Below are 14233 nucleotides of genomic sequence, written 5' to 3' on the forward strand. Positions count from 1 at the left end.
TAGGGACACTATGTGTTATGCTCCATAGTACCTAACAACAATAAATGATCATGAAGATGGCACAGGATCTGGAAACTTTCCATTCTGCTGTACAGGGGTATGCCATAAGCCATAGTAGACTTATAACAAATAACAGCAACAAATAGAAACTGGCAGCTCAGTAGGCTACTCCAGATGTCACTACTGCCTTAAAACAGTGCAATGTTCACCTTTTTTTGTAGCTAAGATGCTCTATTTGTTTAAGATACTGATGGCAGTGTTGGGTGTCAGAACCCTTGATAATTGTGTTTTCTAGCCATCATGTTGGTTTCCAGCTATCTTAACTGTGGACACATCTTGCAAATCATCAACAGCTGTGGGGTCAATTTAAGCAAACACTTTCCACACTGTGAGAAACCCTGACAACAATGGTGGAGAAAGGGTGAAGAGACTGTGGCACTGCTGTGACAAGACTCTGGCAGAATGTAACTAGAGCAAACCCTGGAGATAAAGGTTTTGCTTCCTGGATGACTGAAGGAAAAGGTGACTTTTAACTGCTCTGAGATAAAGTTCACTAGATGACTGAGGAAATCCGAGGTTTCTTGTATTTACGCTATAGAACTGAATATGGACTTTCCCTAATTGAAGAACTGTGCTTTATTTATAATCTGGTTTGGGACTTCTGGACTAAATCTGGACTTACTTATTGTGAGATATTCTTTGCCCCCCTCACTCTCCAAACTATTTCCCTAATAAATCTCACAACTCTAAGTAAAGTCTGTGAGTCTTGCAATGAACATTGGAGCCAATTGGACCAAAAGAGGTGCAGGAGCATGATTGGTGGCATGTGCAACTATGTAGCTAGTTGGAAGGTGCTATGGCATAATTGATGGGGACAATTCCCCTTTATGAAGTTGGCTGAAGTTAGACTCAGCCACCCTCACATTGTATCTGCTCCTTTCACACGTTCATATTACAGGTTGTTAATAAGTCTTCCTCCAATCCTGATGCCTTCCTTCTTCATATTGTTCAGTTTCTTGTATAATTTGCTCAGCATACAGATTGACTAAACATGGTGAAAAGATATAATCCTGACACATCACTTCTCTGATTTTAAACCACATAATATCACTTGTTCTGAATAACTCCTCTTAGTCATTGTACAGATTTCTCAGGAGTGCTATTAAATGTTCTGGAATTTCCATTCTTCACACTATTATCTATAATACATTATGAACCATATACAATTTAATGCCTTTGCACAGTTAATTACACATGAGCAAACATCTTTATGGTATTGTATTCTTTGCTTTCAGCTAAGATCTATCTGACATCAACAATGATATTTGATAAAAAATGTGGGGAAGACAATAAATAGTATAAAGTTTAGTAATCCTAAAAGATTACTGGACCCAGGATTGGTTATTATTTATATAGCCATAATAAAGTAAGCTATATTTTTCTTTTTAGTATCCATTTATACGCTATCTAAAGAACACTTAATTACGGGACAGAATTAAAATGTTAACAACAATGACAAAAGCTTGCTGAGTTGGAAGGGGGGGAAGTACAGAAAATGGCAAGGGTTCTGATTCATTTTATCACTAGGAAGTCTTTATTGATAAAACAAATAATAGAGCTTTATGTATCTAGTTTAGCAAAAGTTACTATATCCATCATTGCTTGCTTGTCCTGAAATCTAGTCCTTGCACTTCTCCTGCAAATTCCTCAGGTTTCTTGCCAATTGGCATCTGTGTGGTTTTCCAGGGGAGGTACTGGAGTGAGTTGGGTATAAGCCCAGATATTTTTCTCTCTCCCACTGCACTTTGAAGAAGTAGTATTCTCTGCTCAGAGACTAAACCTCTCTCTGGACAGGTCCTTCTCCTGCAATCCTGGTCCCTCTGTACAGCCCTTCATGTGATCTTGTGTTCCTCCAGCCTTAGGGGATGGAAAGGGCTTCTTAACATTACTTATTTCCATTTTTTTCACTATCTATTGTTTGCTTTTTTGACTCTTCCATCATCTATGTAACTGCTTGAAATACTTGTACTGACTATTTTGGCTGGTTAGACCCCAAATGATACAGTAAGAGAAAAATTTAGTAATATAAATATACTGGGAGGAGAGAAGGTAATGTAAGAAAACCACATCGAAGCTTCACTTAAATCAGAACACAGTAGGAAAATTTGAAAAAGCAACAGACAGCAATATATTACTGAGTATCATAAAAATAATAGCAAAAGAACAAAAAATGGAAATCGTAATGTAAAAGGTGTTGCCTCTAGTAAAAGGGCAATTGTTCGAATTTTTTTTTCTTTTTAAGCTTTTTTGAGCTATTTAAGTCTTGTTTGTGTATGTATTGCTAGCATTTAAATTATTTTAATTTGCTGGTTTTGAATAATCTTCAAAATTTTGCCTATGAGTGTTACTAATGTTATTTTTCGGTTTTTACTTGCATATGATTATTGTCCAATAATTTCTGAATTCTACCAGATCACCTTTCACTGGAATGGGAACAAATGTGGATCTTCCATAATGGGTTGACCAGGTCTTCCAAATTTCTTGGCATAGATCAATGGGCATGTTGAGGACTGCACTTACCTGTTTGTTAAAACATCTCAATTGATAAGTCAATTCCTGAAGTCTTCTTTTTTGCCAATGACTTCAGTGCAAACCTGTAGACAGTTTTGCTACTAACCCAAAGGCTTCATCTCTCTAGTGGTTTGACTCCACCAATAGCTCCAAAAATAAAAAGATGGGCAATCGTTTATGTGATTTACAGTCTTGGAAACTCAAATGAGGGTCAGTTATGAGTTGGTTTCTAGTTCAGTTGGAACAATGTCAGAGTCAGTGCAATTTCTCAATCATTGTGCCATTGTTCTTAATTATATACTACTTCCTGAAATAATTTGTTGTTGATTGCCATTGAATATGACTCATAGTGACCCTATGAACAAAAAGTCTGAAGCCTTTCTATAATGATCATCATTCATCGAAGTTCATAGAGTTTCCAGAGGCATGTTGTTTAGGAAGTGGATGCCATTCCTGCTTCTAATGAAATGATTTAGTGCCTACCAACTCAGTGATTTTTGTGTATTCCTTCCATCTTCTTTTGATACTTTTTCTGAGGCATTCAAGATTTTCCCCATAGCATCATCCTTCAGTATTGCACCTCGAGGTTTGGATATTTGCCCCCAACTCAGTTCTTTCAGCTTGAGAAATGCTGAGTTTTGTCACGTCTTTGCTTTTCTAACTCCAGGCCTTTGAATATTTCATTATAATACTTTGTTTTCCCTGGCTACCCTTTGAAATCTTCCATCCAGCTCTCTTATGTCATTTCCTTCCTTCATTTTGCCTTCTTTGCAGTAAGTAGCAAACTTCAAGGTCTCTTCTGACATGTATTTTCTCTTCTTTCTTGTGACTCTTTGCTTTCTTTGAGTATGAAGTCACCACTGTTATCCCATGACTCATCTGGCTTTTAGTCATTAGCTTTCAACGCATCAAACCTATTCTCCAGATGGTTTTTAAATTTAAGTGGGATAAACTTAAGGCTCTATTTTGCTCTTGTGGACTTGTTTTCATTTCCTCCCACTTCCTTTTTTAACTTGCAAAAGAGCAACTCATGGTCTGTTTCACAGTCAATTCCTAACTTTGTCCCAACTACTGATATTAAGCTTCTCCACTGTCTCTTTGTACGGATGTGGTTGATCTGACTGCTGTGTAGACCACCAGGTGAGGAACATGTGTGCAGTCATCATTTATGATTTTTAAAATAATTCATCGTACAGTATTCTAGCTTGTGGATGTCCAGCCTCATTTCTGTTACCAAGACTTTTTCAACTACGTATCCTTGTTTCCAACTTTTGTATTCTGATCATCAGTTATTATTATTAATGCTTGCAACCTTGATTGCATGTTCATTCATTTTGATGAAATCCTCAAGTATTTAATCTTTGACTATAGGGATTGGTATGTAAATTAAGTAATAGTGGCATTAACAGGTTTTCCTTGTATGTATATCGTTATTATCCTATCATTGACAACATAACAGTTGAGGATAGATATTTAAAATGTTCTTTCAGACAATGAGTGTGCTATCTTATTCCTCTTCAATTTGTCATTTTCAGTATAACAGACCATATAATTTTCTGATTTAAAATGTCCACTACTGGTCCATTTCAGTTCACTGATATCTAGGATATATTGATCATTATGCATTCCATTTCATTTTTTATAACTTCAAATTTTCCTAGATCCATATTACATTCTAATTATTAATAGAGGGTTGTAATTAATTATTCTCGTTTAAAAAATGAGGGTAGTTCATTGGGTGAAAACTTTACTCCATTCAGGTCATTAAAGCAGACTCTCCTTTAAAGAGGCAGTTCTTCTCTCATAAACTTTTTAGGGTCTTCCAACCTGAGGGTCTCATTTTCCAGCATAATAGGCAATATCCCACTACTATTCTTAGGGTTTGTAGGGCCCCTTATTTCAGAAGTGGATTGCCAATTCTGCATCTTACCCTGGAAGCTCTCTGAAAGCTGTCTACCCTGGATGACCTTGCTGGTATTTGAAATACTGAAAATACAGATTCCAGGATCACAACAACACTGAAGAACATTATGGCAAAATGCCAGCAAGAAGTAGTTTCTTACCTTATATATCTTTCTACAATGTAGCCATTGCTTACCAAAAACACCTTCTAGAATGTTCACTGAAATTTTATTCATAATAAACAAACAAACTGGAATCTGCTCATTGGGAAATGGTAACATTCACATTGTGGAACATTCACATAATGGCACACAATGAGAATAAATTATCTACAATTAAATACATTAAAATTTAACAAATATACTATGAGCAAAAAAGGTAGGCACATAATATTTAATTCCATTTATATAAAATTTAAAACCAAGAAAAATTATCTCTGTTATAAGAAGTCAGTATAATGTTTATGTTAGAGGGAGGCAGGTAGTACCTTCAATGTGCGAAGGAAGGGGCATTTCTGGGTCTGGATAAGATTCTAATATTTTTTTTTCCTAATGAGTGATATTTGTTCCTATCCCAAAGAAAGGCGACCCAACCGAATGTGGAAACTACAGAACAATTTCACTGATTTCACATGCAAGCAAGATTTTACTGAAAAATATCCAAAAACGACTGCAACAGCACATCAACAGAGAACTACCAGAAGTCCAGGCTGGTTTCAGAAGGGGTCGTGGTACTAGAGATATTGTAGCTGATGTTAGATGGATCTTGGCTGAAAGCAGGGAATACCAGAGGAATGTCTATCTGTGCTTCATTGACTATGCAAAGGCATTTGACTGTGTAGATCATAACAAACTGTGGCTGACTCTGAGAAGAATGGGAATCCCTGAACACTTGATCGTTCTAATGCGAAACTTATACTTGGACCAGGAGGCAGTCGTCAGAACAGAGCAAGGGAACACTGCATGGTTCAAAATTGGGAAGGGCGTACGCCAGGGATGCATCCTATCCCCATACCTCTTCAACCTATATGCAGAACAGATTATCCGGGAGGCTGGGCTCTATGAGGAGAAATGTGGGGTCAGGATTGGTGGACGATTTATCAACAATCTGCGTTATGCGGATGACACAACCCTGCTTGCTGAAACTGAGGAGGACCTGAAGCACCTGCTGCGGAGTGTCAAGGACTGCAGCCTGCAATATGGATTGAGGCTCAATGTCAAGAAGACAAAGATTCTCACCACTGGACCAATCGGCACCATCAGGATGGATGGTGAAGAGATTGAGATTGTACACAGCTTTAGTTTGCTTGGCTCCATAGTCAACAGTCTTGGCACCAGCAGCCAGGAAATTAAAAGGCGCATTGCCATGGGAAAGTCTGCTGTTAGGGACCTCTCCAAAGTGCTGAAGAGCAGTGGTGTCTCTCTGGAGACTAAGGTGTGTCTGATACAGGCCATGGTCTTTGCAATCACCTGTTATGCATCAGAGAGTTGGACAATGACCAAGGAGGATAGAAGGAGAACTGATGCCTTTGAGCTGTGGTGCTGGAGAAGAGTACTGAGAATACCATGGACTGCTAGGAAAACAAATAGATTTGTCCTGGAGAGGGTTAAACCGGGTGGCTCCTTGGAGGCAAGGATTCTGAGGCTCCGTCTAACTTACTTCGGACATGTAGTGAGGAGAGACCGGTCCTTGGGAGAGGGACATCATGCTTGGGAGGGTGGAGGGACGGTGCAGGAGAGGAAGGCCCTCTATGAGGTGGATTGATTCAGTGACTGGGATAATTGGGATGGGAGTGTCAGAGACAGTGCGATTGGCTCAGGACAGAGCGGAGTTTAGGGCTGTTGTACATAGGGTCGCTATGAGTCGCAGGCGACTCGACGGCACATAACAACAACAACAACAACGAGTGCTAGCTTCTACAAGGTTTTTCTACATCTGTTTTAATATATGAAAAAGATCAAGCTGTACAGTAGAATACATATAATAATGCATATTAATAGTACCCTGAAGTTATTTTTTTAATCTGTGAAATTTAGAATCCTAAATCACATCTTTTCCCTTTCATTCTTTCTACTAATTATTGAAAATTAAAATGTACTTTAAAAAATTGTCTAACTCAATCTCATTGCCATGGAGTTGATTCTGACTCGTAGTGCTTATAAACTTTCATTGATAACACAGTGAACTCTTTTTATTTTAATTTATTGTGACTTAGGTGAAAGTTTATAGTTTCCATTTAAATATTCATATACACTTTGCTTGATAATATTCATTTTAATACCCACATTGTTACCAGAGACCTCTGGTGGCATAGTGGTAAGGAGTTGTGCTCCCAACTCAAAGATATTTGGTTTGAATCCACCAGCTGTTCTGTGGAAGAAAGATGAGCAATCTCCTCCCACACTTTTTACTGGTTATGATTATTCAGAGGGTTAGCTATGAATTGCTTCTGACTCCACAGTACACAACCACAACAACACATTGTTACCACACTTTTCCTGCTTCTTCTTTGTCCTTCTCATTTCCTTTAATCCTCTTTTCTCTCCTATTCTGCCTTTTGGGCTTATTCCCTGGGCAAGATCTGCCCTTTTCATCTCGTATGGTTGGCTGATTGCTCTAACAAATGAGTACCTTCCTCGTGTTACTGTTCACCTACTAAGCCTGTCTGTTCTGTAGAGAAAATTAAACCACAGCAAAGATTAACTAAAGGGCATAGTTTGGGGAGTTCCACCAGTTTCTGTAAGGCCAGGAAGCCTGGTAACTTTTATGATTTCTAGTTTTATTTTATATTTTTGTCCCATTCTGTCCAGAATCTACTAATCTACTATGGCCACTTACTTGATAGATAGATAGATAGATAGATAGATAGATAGAGCGAGCCCAAATAGGGGGGAGGGGTGGTAGACAGGGAGGAAAATGTATAACAATAAATGAATAGAAATCTATGTTCTCTATAAGCTTTCATTAAAATCTCAATTTAAAAAAAAGATGCATTCAAGTTGAGGAGGGGAGCCCAAACAAACCTAGAAAGCATGAATGTGCACACATCCATATATACAGATGCATACATATTTTACATTGTAAAAATTTAATAAAACATCATATAAGCAAGAGCCTTTGGTGATGAATGAAAAAGTTCAACCTGCTCTGAAAGACTTGGCAAAAAACAAGGCCCAGGAATTGATGGGCTTAGGAATTGATGGCATACCAATTGACATATTTAAATAAAAAGATGCTGCCCTGGATATGCTATATTGTGCCAAGAGTGGAAATTATTGAATAATATCATTGATATCACATGCAAGCAAAATTCTGCTGAAGATTATCCAAAAATGACTGGAACAGCAAGCACATCAACAGAGAACTGCCTGAAGTGCAGGCTGAGTTTAGAAGAGGCTGTGGTACTAGGGATATTATAGCTAATGTTTGATAGATTTTGGCTGAAAGCAGAAGCGTACCAGAGAAATGTCTGTGTTTCATTGACTAAGCAAAGGCATTTGACTGTGTGAATCACAACAAACTGTGGCTGACTGAGGAAAATGGAAAAACCAGAACACTTGATTATTCTCATGCGAAACCTGTATCTGGACCAAGAGGCAGTCGTCAGAACAGAGGAAGGAGATACTACATGGTTCAAAACTGAGAAGGGTGTACACCAGGGATGTGTCCTATCTCCATATCTTTTCAATCTATATATAGAACAGATTGTCTGGGAGGCTGGGCTCTATGAAGAGAAATGTGGCATCAGGACTGGAGGTAGACTCATCAACAATCTGTATTATGCAGATGACACAACCCTGCTTGCTGAAACTGAGGAGGACTTAAAACATTTGCTGCAGAGGGTCAAGAGCTGCAGCCTTCTATAAGGATTGAAGCTCAACATCAAGAAAACAAAGATACTCACCATTGCGCCGATTGGCAGCATCATGATAGATGGTGAAGATTGAGATTGTTGACAGCTTTAGTTGGCTTGGCTCCACAATCAACACTCTTGACATCAACAGCCAGAAAATTAAAAGATGAATTGCATTGGGGAAGTCTGCTGTCAGAGATCTCTCCAAAATACTGAAGAGCAATGATGTCAGTCTGGAGACTAAAATGTGCCTGATACAGGCCATAGTCTTTGTAGTTGCTATGCATAAGAAATCTGAAGAATGACTAGGGATAATAGGAGGATTAATGCCTTTGAGCTATGGTGCTGGAGAAGTATATTAAATATACCATTGACTGCTAGGAGTGATTTGGTGACTGGGGTAATGGGGGTTAAGTGTGTCAGAGACAATTAAGATTGGCACAGGATAGAGAAGGGTTTGAGGCTGTTGTATATAGGGTCACTATGAGTTGTAGGCAACTCGATGACACATAACAACACTTCACAATTTGGAAGATTCTCAATTTAATGTTTCTGTAACTTTCAGAAGCAAGATAAATCCAGTTTTTATTCCAGGAGAACGTTTATTCAACATTTGCTGGGTTAACTGTGGTGTTCGTTATGATCTTAATCTTTCAGCTGGACTTCAGGGTGATTTTTTTTTAAATTATTTTACAAATTATGGTTTACAAGAAAACATTTACTAAGATGTAAGACAGAATCAACAGTAAGAAATCATTGTTCTTGCAAAATCTGCCATCAAGCTTGAGTTGGAGCTTCTTGCTCCTGGATCATGTCCATGAAAACTCTTCCAGGAAATTCTTGTCTACCTCAGATATTGCAACTTAGACTTGCTCACCAAGACAGGATGTGCTGTTATTCTTTATGCTAAGAAGACATTACAGTTACATGAAATGTTTTCTATCCAAAACCTAAACCTGAATATGTCAATGCTTCAAATATGATATTTTTACATTAGAAATACTTTCTACTTTTTAAAACGTAGCCATTGCTCATGCTCATTTTGCTTCCTTTAACACAGGAAGTACAAACCTCATGAAACGAATTCTAACTTGGCTCAATGCATAATTATTAACATGGTTCTTAAGTAACCCTTACTGAGCCTTCTACTGCAAAACTTTGCAAGTTCTTGGGTTTATTTCTTTTATAAATCCTGGGATAGTTTAAAAGACATAAACATCAAATTTTACTTATGTGAGGCACCATGATAAAAGACAATCCTAAATGTTAAAATTTTAAAAGCTTTAGAAATGGAAATTGTCTAATCAATTTTATCGTTTTGCAGCCGAAAAGAATGAAAACAAATGTTTGTTTTCGATTAAGTTCACCCACAAATTATCTTAATCAGTGTTGTTTTTTGTTTTCCTAGACTACAACCTAAGGATACTGAAAGAGTAAACTCAATGGGAACTTATTCTCTTCCCCTACAACACCCAAGTTAATAGAACTAAGTACTTGCTATGTGTCCATTTTAAACCTTGTAACCACCCAATATTTTCACTATCCACATTTGCTGGTTGACGAAGCTAAGAAAAAGAGAGCTTGAGAACATAGAATTCTATTCCAGAAACTGTGACACCAGAGATTAAGCTATGCTGCCTTTAATTACTGACAGGATTCAGATACAAATTCTAGCCATGCTACTCTGAATCTCACACTTATTGTAAAATTTGTTCATACGTCTACCTTCCAGATTTTAATGAATTCTGGCCACACTTAACTCACGGAGCAGTTTTTACGGCTGCTGTTCCTATGAAGTTCATTATCCCTTTGATAATACAAGAATGTGACTTTGAGACCTTTCAAAGCCACCACATGGGAACTTAGGGTCAAGATTCAGAACACTGAATTGTGATGCATTTTTAAGGGAGTCTTTATTGCTGGCAAACTGGGTAATGGCTTCGGCATGAAGCAATATCCCTAGAGATTCACTAGACCATCAGTTTAAAAGTTGATGGAATAAACACTCCCAAAATATCACAAAACACATCAATCTCAAGACTTCCAGGAGTTTGAAGTTCACAGAAACAGTAGAAATTTATCAATTGTAAATTAAGAGGTTTTTTTCAATTCACATGCAAACATAAAATTCCATTTCAACCTGCAGCATCATTAGAAAGACTAGACACTATGTAGTCTCTAAAATTTATTTACAGTTAATAAGTTAAAAAGCAAAGTACAACCAGATTGTAAATCTTTATCATATGCACATCAAAACTGTCCAGGGAAACACTCAAGTTTCATTACAAACAATTGCCTTCTAATGCACTTTAAGACATAAGTCTATTAAAAAAAATTTAAACACACCAATAAAGTAAATATTATGTATATGTAATTTATTAAAAACCACCAATTTAAAGAGTGCTGTGGCAACCCTTAAACAACAAACACTTTGAGTTCAAAATTTCTTGGATTCTTTGTATTGAAATAGTTTAAAAGCTTCTTTATTGACGAGTTTTCAGAAAAATAGTACTATCATTTGCACAGAGCAAATCAATCAATAGGTGGTGTCATCCACCAGCTTACATCACACCTGTCCAGTAGGATACTCAAACTTGGACAAAATAAATACACATCACAACAGCAACACTTTGCACTATTAACAATGAAGTTTGCCCTCAACAATCATGACATTACTGGTTTTAATGAGAAAAACAAGTTGCTGGTTGACAGGAGATAAAGACAAGAATCGAATAAGCTTGTCTGAGGTGCCAGTCACCATTCTGAGGCACTCAAAAGTTGTAAATAAAATGAACATACAGCAAGGTTATCCATTTTCTCCCAGGTTCCCCTTTACTTGTGCCATATAAGAGAAGGCAAGAGAATGAATAAAGATCATGAGATTTCTTTACAAACTATACACAGGCTAAGCTACAGACTCACTTTGGAGGACAGAAAATGGATGCTTCACCATCAAGGCCACTGTGCCAAGTTTCTTATCACATTCTGCTCAAAGTACCTATAAGATACTTTCACTTCACTGTTTCTGATCAACTGTATCAGATGTTTCTTCACATTTTAAAAGCTGTTAACACAGGCATGGCTAAAGAAAACTTGGCAAAAAAAAAGTTTTTGTTGTTTTTCTACATTATTTCACAAACTTGAAATGCTGTTTTTCAATAGGGCAGATACATGGTATATACTGACTTCAGGATGAGCCATCAGATCCAAGCTGTAATTAGACAACCCAAACAAGCATTTATGTGAGTTCAAGTGCGCTAAAGTAACAAGGCCTAAGAGGAAAAAATGTCAAGAATCTCAGTCAAAATAAATGGATGACGTCGATGGTTGTTTCAGTCATGTGCTGAGCAGAGTTATCCTCCCAGTCAAGCTTCATTTTAAAAATCCTCTGGGAAACTATCTAGATAAGCTGTATGTTGAAAGTACATTCTAATATGGCCATAGCAATTATTTTTTTAATTATATAAAACTATATACAATAGTGAAATGATACAAATACATTTTTTTTCCCAGATGCTAGTTAGCTATAAAAATTAACAATATATTCTTGGGAAGAAAACCTTATGCATCTGAAATACAATTGGCAATGGAAGCTAATAATCAAGAGTATGTCTAAGCTTCCTAACACAAATAAAGGTTAACCTTCTCCTCCTAATTACTGAATTTATTTACTCATGTGACAGTGTCTGTAGCAATGCATTATCAATGAGTAGTGAATAAATGACTATGAGGCTTACTGGGAAACTGGCATAAAGTCATATATATTTTTTACAAAACAAGAACACTGAAATTAAAGTCACAAAATTCCTACTATGGACTACTAAGCTCAAACGGTTCATTTCAGACAGCGATGCCATTTGAATTCTGGGAATATAAAAGTCAAAATTGCAACTCTCATTATTTTCCTAAGAAGCTGCCAAGCAAGATAAACCTCAGAACTGAGGATTTCATATGCCAAGTTCCAGCCTGGTATGGACCAATCCATGGCAGAAAAAGGAAATAGGAAAGAATAGTGGTACAAAAACACTACTTGACCCTTTAGGTATTGGGGGCGGGGGTGGCAAGGGAAAGAAAAAGCAAGCTGGCTGTGGCACCATTGGCTAAAAACCATTAAGTCTTGCTGCCACCAATGACCAAAGGCACTTGGATAGTCAAGAATTCCACACTGGGCCATATGGTAGAAACACTATTATAAAAGTGTAAAAAGAAGGGTCAGAATTCTATGTGGCTCGCCTGCTTGGTTCCTGTGGTCTTCAGCTGTCAAAGACGGATGGCCACAAACATGAATGGAAGGGAGATAAAAAAAAATTAATGGAACAACGAAGTCAACCAATGGACATCTTTACAAAAGTAATGAGTATTAGTCATTAGACATTTCTTGTTATCCAACAACAAAAGGAAAAAATGGAGATCCACTTTGCCCAAAAAAATTTCAACCAGTTATCTGATACCAAGAAATGTCTCCACCCCTCTACATCACATACTTCTGAGAATTCAAATGGGTATTCTGTTTATCATTTTAAACATGTTTACATTCATTTTTTTCATAAGCAACTCCATTTTAAAACAAATCATCCTTTACATAATATTGCTAGATCTGTATTTGGACCATTATGCAGAAGTCAAATCATCTCCAATTTGAATATGTTCTTCCTTGTAACCAACATAAACTCTTGACAACTCATTATTTTTATCCCAAACTATGTGGTTTTCTTCCATTCACAATCATTTAACAAGTCAATTTTTCTTCAACTTTCATGCATTTCCTATCTTCTTTAGAAGCTCAGCAAACACAAAAATTTCATTTTCACATTAAATTCTTTCAAATTATCTTTTAAAATGTTTGAACAGTTGCTCTTTACATCTCTTTGTTTGTAATCATGGAGCCCATTTAATGCAAACCACAGAAATCCTTGCACGAGTTAACAGTCATAAGCCTGAACCTCTTTAAAAAAGATCCTTGGTCAAAGCTTTGGAATTCAGTTCAATTTAGAGAACGAGTGGGATTCAGAATACCCTGAGCACTAACTACCCCGACGCATGTTCGAGCTTCCGTCCAGAAAGAGGGGTGGCAGTCCAAAAAAAAAGTGTCAGGGGTGGGGTGGGATGGAGAGGATTAGGAAAAAAAAAATCATAAAAATAAAAAAATCTGGCTTTATTACACGAGCACGAAACCAAATTCCTTTGGAAAAAGAATGACTTCTTCAGAGGACTTCCAGACCAGTGAGGTAGAGTCCTGGAGACGTTTCAGTCCGGGGTCAGGAAGAAAAGGAACCTCCCCTGCGGGTGCAGCAGTCTCCGCCCTCCGCAGACCCTGCGCCCGGGGACAGCGGAGGACACACCTGTCCGGAGCCGCAGACGGCGGCGCCGCCTCCCGCGGGCGCGGGGCCCGGAGAGCCATCCGGTGACTTCTTCGCCCGTAAAGTGCACTAGGGGACAGGGTCCTGGCCGCATCTGTAAACACTCGACTGACACTTGTCCATTCTCCCGGCGCGAAGCTCGGGCCCCCCCCCGAGGGCAGGCCGGCCCCGCGCAGTCGGGGCCCCCGTGCCGTCGGCGGGGCCAGCGCGGGGCGGGAAGCCGACCTCGGGCGCTCGCCGCACGGCCAGCAGGAGGCGTCCTCGCGGCCGCGGCTCACGCCCGGGGCACCGGGAAGCGGCGGAGCCTCACCACGGGTTCCAGGTTCACTTGCAGGACCTGTCGCGCCCGGCGCCGCGCCGCCGCCAGGCTGCGCTCGCCCCACACGTCGCTGCCGACGCGGATGGTGGGGAAGGTGGTCAGCGTCGGGGTGGCCGCCCTCCAGATCTCCTCCAGCGTGCGGCCCCCGAAGCTGGGGTCGAGGGCCGCGGCGGGCTGCGCCGGACAGCGCTCCTCGGGGGCCGGCGGCGGCGAGAGCTTCCTCCCGCG

At 39.0% G+C, this 14233-nt stretch overlaps 1 pseudogene; it reads right to left on the bottom strand.

Annotated features, from left to right (window-relative positions):
- Window positions 1-13484: 13484 nt before the first annotated feature.
- The window catches only part of LOC102868049, a 1466-nt pseudogene continuing 717 nt past the window's right edge, over window positions 13485-14233 (bottom strand).

Source organism: Elephantulus edwardii, unplaced genomic scaffold (genome assembly GCF_000299155.1).
Source record: "Elephantulus edwardii isolate Elephantulus edwardi_28Jun2011 unplaced genomic scaffold, EleEdw1.0 scaffold00022, whole genome shotgun sequence".
NCBI classification, from domain to species: domain Eukaryota; kingdom Metazoa; phylum Chordata; class Mammalia; order Macroscelidea; family Macroscelididae; genus Elephantulus; species Elephantulus edwardii.